A 6,000-nucleotide genomic window follows, 5' to 3' on the forward strand; every position below is an offset into this window, starting at 1 on the left:
AGCTCCGTGTGCACTTTAGGGACGGTTATCAAAAACACATTATGTTACTAACATGTATTTTCCTTATACGGGACAAATGGCTTAACGTTGCACGAATGTACTAAAACTGAATGTGTCAGGGCCCTTAACTTTGACCCAGTTTATCAGTTCTGTCCTGACTGAGCACACGCACCTGTAGCCTTAGCTGCTGTGCTCTCAGTGCTCTGCCTCCCTGTTCCTGCCTGTTGGCGTCAGCTGGTCGAGGTGTTATGCTTCTATCTTGTTCTGCACAATGTTGATTATTCTCTCAGAACTAAAGCTACATACATGGGTCTGGGGTAGAGTCAGAATTGATTGTGGCATCTCTACCGTGTGGTCCACTCGTGGCCCGTGACATGTCGTGTGAGTTCTCCGGCCGAAGCTCCACATAAACCGTCAGTGTTTGCCATCAAAGCTCCAGCTCTCCTCGTGTCTCTCTGTCTCCTATTGCTTTAGAAGTTTCCCCCGCAGAATGTACTTTGGTGCATCAGTAAATACACGTTTATCAAAGTCAACTTTATTGTCAATCTGAAAGATTTGTGTGTGATCGAAATACTGTTTCCCACAATCCCAAAGATACAAAAATACAAATAAAACAGATATACATATATATATATATACATACACACCTGTACAGAAACTTATATATATATACACACATATATATAATCAACATAGACACATAGATACATATTCACACATTAAGAGGCATAAATAACAGTCACTTGAGTGGATGCATATATAACTACAATTACATTAGTACAAAAGACTGTTCATAGCAGTGTGTAAATGCTGTGTCATGTTAATCTGTGTTGTGCCTATGATTCAACTCAGAGGTCAACCTTTATAAGAGAAGTCTAATTCAGACAGTCATGTGGATGAATGATATGCTCAGATTGATTATTTACAGGAACATAGACGCTTAGACTTTACAGGAACAGCAGTTTCTGCATGTTGGTATGTACTGTAGGCGCTGTGGGGGGGTAAGGCAGTTTTTCCACGGTTGAACCAACGTCGTCATTAAACCTCAACAAATCAGCTTTACGTTAATGACAACCTTACAGTAACCTGCAAACTGTGACGCCTCTTTCCGATGGATTTCTCAGTAATTGTACGCAGGCACAGCTTGACATTATTACAGCCCGGCTGGTGTTTAAAGAACTGTAACAACAATCTCTACTCTTTCCATTGTGATGAAATGATCATGCAGCTGCCTGACAAACAATACAGTTACACAAAAATAAGAACCGACGATGAAGGCGAAGCTGTGAGTGGGAGAAATGCTTCTGTTTCACAACTGTGATGTTTCAAAGAAGCTTGAATGAAGTTCCCCCTCATGGAGAAACAATCTGTTTTCAGTCATTGAGAAAAATGTCACTTGTTTCTCATTCTTAACCTCATTTCCACTGACATTTTGTGTGTTTCTGAACCATCAGAAAGTCACAAACACACCGATAAAAACCTCCTCCTGTCGACGTAGGACTCAGACATCCTGACTTCAGTTCATCTGACTTTAAGTGGTTGTAAAAGAGACCAAATGGGGGAAATAGAGGCTGCACAGCGAGGGAAATCCTCTGTAGGACTGAATGTAGGGCGAGGAAACACAGTGTTTACGAAAGAAGTGAATCATGTCCTATTCGTGCTTGTTGCCCACACGTTGACTCTCTTTCAGTAATGAAACGATGTGGTACTGAACACACTCTCCATAGCCGTGTGACTAACAGGGAGTCCTCACTTTCAGGTGTTTTCCATCTAAATCACAGCTCGAGAACCACGCTGATCCGCCGAGGAATTCAAGTTTAAACCGGTGAACGGACAAACTTATTTAAAATTGTCAGTGTGGAATATTTTGAGGGAAGTCATCAAAGGTTGAGGTGCAGCTTTAGCAACTATCCAGATGTTCTTTAAAAGTCCCCTATTATGCAAAATCCTCTTCTTCATGTCTCTTCTACATTAACATGTGTCCCCTCTTCCTCATGTCTCTACATCAACATGTGTCCCCTCTTCTCCATGTCTCTTCTACATCAACATGTGTCCCCTCTTCTCCATGTCTCTTCTACATCAACATGTGTCCCCTCTTCTCCATGTCTCTTCTACATCAACATGTGTCCCCTCTTCTTCATGTCTCTTCTACATCAACATGTGTCCCCTCTTCTCCATGTCTCTTCTACATCAACATGTGTCCCCTCTTCTCCATGTCTCTTCTATATCAACATGTGTCCCCTCTTCCTCATGTCTCTACATCAACATGTGTCCCCTCTTCTTCATGTCTCTTCTACATCAACATGTGTCCCCTCTTCTTCATGTCTCTTCTACATCAACATGTGTCCCCTCTTCCTCATGTCTCTACATCAACATGTGTCCCCTCTTCTTCATGTCTCTTCTACATCAACATGTGTCCCTTCTTCTTCATGTCTCTTCTTCATCAACATGTGTCCCCTCTTCTTCATGTCTCTTCTACATCAACATGTGTCCCCTCTTCTCCATGTCTCTTCTACATCAACATGTGTCCCCTCTTCTTCATGTCTCTTCTATATCAACATGTGTCCCCTCTTCTCCATGTCTCTTCTACATCAACATGTGTCCCCTCTTCTTCATGTCTCTTCTATATCAACATGTGTCCCCTCTTCTTTGTGTCTCTTCTACATCAACATGTGTCCCCTCTTCGTCATGTCTCTTCTACATCAACATGTGTCCCCTCTTCTCCATGTCTCTTCTACATCAACATGTGTCCCCTCTTCTCCATGTCTCTTCTACATCAACATGTGTCCCCTCTTCTTCATGTCTCTTCTACATCAACATGTGTCCCCTCTTCTTCATGTCTCTTCTACATCAACATGTGTCCCCTCTTCTTCATGTCTCTTCTACATCAACATGTGTCCCCTCTTCTTCATGTCTCTTCTACATCAACATGTTTCCCCTCTTCTTCATGTCTCTTCTACATCAACATGTGTCCCCTCTTCCTCATGTCTCTACATCAACATGTGTCCCCTCTTCTTCATGTCTCTTCTACATCAACATGTGTCCCCTCTTCTCCATGTCTCTTCTTCATCAACATGTGTCCCCTCTTCTTCATGTCTCTTCTACATCAACATGTGTCCCCTCTTCCTCATGTCTCTACATCAACATGTGTCCCCTCTTCTTCATGTCTCTTCTACATCAACATGTGTCCCCTCTTCTCCATGTCTCTTCTTCATCAACATGTGTCCCCTCTTCCTCATGTCTCTACATCAACATGTGTCCCCTCTTCTTCATGTCTCTTCTACATCAACATGTGTCCCCTCTTCTTCATGTCTCTTCTACATCAACATGTGTCCCCTCTTCTCCATGTCTCTTCTTCATCAACATGTGTCCCCTCTTCCTCATGTCTCTACATCAACATGTGTCCCCTCTTCTTCATGTCTCTTCTACATCAACATGTGTCCCCTCTTCTTCATGTCTCTTCTACATCAACATGTGTCCCCTCTTCTTCATGTCTCTTCTACATCAACATGTGTCCCCTCTGTGGAAAGACACTCTGAAAGGTTCAGGAACAAAGATTCTCTCTCTTTTTGTCCTGATCCATTTCTATAAAAACCTTTCTGAAAATGAGCTGATCAGATTTTGGACACTTTATGATGTCATAACAATGTGTTGGCTTGAGTAACCATTAGCCAATCACCAACCAAGGTAACCCCCCCCCCCCCCCCCCTTATCACCTGAATCTCCTCCTAGAGCACCATTGAGTTCTTTTTAACCAAATCTCTCTCAGAGGGGCGTGGGGAGGGGCTCCTTATTTTCATCTAAAGTAACAGACAGAGAATCAGCACTTTGGAAACAGGGCTGAAACAGAGGGGATTATGGGTAATGCTGCAATGATCCGTTTGGTGTTTGGAGCCAATCACTTCAGAGACATGTTTTGTATCTGAGACCTGTAATATATTGATGAACACAGTATAATAGAGGACCTTTAAGTGAAAACGTATTCACATTTAGATCACTTTATTTTACAAAGACGCCAACAAAAGTGTTGCTTCGTTGGAGCTGAGAGGAGCAGGTGTGAGTTCTTCATGTTCAGAGGCAGGAACACTAACCTCAGAGCGACACATGAGACGAGAGCGAGATGTTTGTTTTGTCTTGTTGTGGTTCCTGTTTCTAAACCACCGCAGCGCTGTAGTGCTCTCCCTTAATGATCCCTGAAGCTGTCAGTAAACGCCTCAGACGATTATCACATCAAAATGAATTCATATGTTGTAGCCATGCGTAAAAACTCATGTTTCGGCGTGGTACAAGACAACATAAGATTCTCTTAATCTTCAAGCTTCAAGCTATCTGTTTCGTTCTCTGACTTCTGACCCACTGGAGCCTGACATTAAACAAAAGAGCCTCAATTGGCTAACTTTATTTTGTGGTGTAATTGAACACATTTTTAAGCTGTTAAACCGTCTGGAACTGATCACAAAGCTGTAAACGGGGAGAGACACTCGTGGACATATGGCTTTTTAGAGACAGGTTCTCACAAGACAACGATAATGCTTCTGATGATCTGAAATGCATTCCTGTACATGAAACTAGACAACAGCAACCATTCACTTAAATAACTGATACGTTAACTTTAATTGTATTTATTTTTATTTTATTTAACCTTTATTTAACCAGATAAAAAGCACTGAGATAAAATCTAATTTACAATGCTGACCTGGCCAAGAAGGCAGCAACGTTACACATAACACAAACATATAAAATACAGAGAACATAACTAAGAAGACAAAAGACGAAAAAAGCAGTCACTACATTGTGCACATTAGGACAGTAAGAAAGGCACTTCTTATTACTGCAAGAGCAGCTGGTGGTAAGGACTTCTGACAACTTCAATTTAAAACATGCTATAGAGACAATTAAATGTATAATGTCAACAAATGTCACTGAACTGTATTAGGTTAGTTGAAAGCAGTTGATATTTATTTAAACTTGCTTTCATCTGATTTCAAAATAACGTTATGTGGAATCTGTTGAGATGATAAGTGAACGTATAAAGGACAAGGCCAAACCTTACATTTGTACAGCAGTAGAAAAGCAACAGACATTCATTAGACAGAAATGCGTATCTAAGACGATCTAACTAGTAACAAATAAGTGAATAACTAACAGGTCAAATGTGACTGCATAATGAATACTTGTACTTTTGATATTTTAAGTACATTTAACGGATATTACTAAGGTTTTTGTTGCCGTTCTTTTACTTGTAGTGATAGTACATTTACTAAAATAACCGATCTGAATGCTTCTTCCAACATGTCCATTTGACACTGTTCAACTAAAGGCAAACAAATAATGTCATACTTGTATCACTTGTGCAGATACACTTACATTTTCCCACTTAACGAGTACTTTTACTTTTGATATTTTAAGTAAATCTGCCTAAACTACTTTTTCTTCTCACGTTTTGTTGAGCGAAACGGACTAAAGGTGGCTTCCAGCTTCCTTCCCACCTTGCGATGGATTCAAATGAATGTTACTTAAGAGATGTCTCCTCTCAAGATTTACCTCCTGCAATAAATCCACATCAGTAGCATTATTTACAGGTGTGTGTGTATTACTTCCACAATGAGCTGAACAACACACACACACACACACACACACACACACACACACACACACACACACACACACACACACACACACACACACACACACACACACACACACACACACACACACACACACACACACACACACACACACACACACACACACACACACACACACACACACAGAGCCACAGATGTTTTATTAAGGGGAAATTGAGTGCGGGCGAGACTCAGCAGGTTATCAGCGGAGATAAACACCAGCAGATGTTCCTGCAGGTGTACATTCACCACAAAATATTACAAGAACTGCTTATCATGCCGAGCGTCATCTGAAATGTGCTCTGGATGACTGACAATTGATTTTACTCAGAATCAGAATCAGAAAACCTTCATTAGTCCCACAGAGGGGAAA

This window comes from Notothenia rossii, assembly GCF_949606895.1.
Source record: "Notothenia rossii genome assembly, chromosome: 7".
NCBI classification, from domain to species: Eukaryota; Metazoa; Chordata; class Actinopteri; order Perciformes; family Nototheniidae; genus Notothenia; species Notothenia rossii.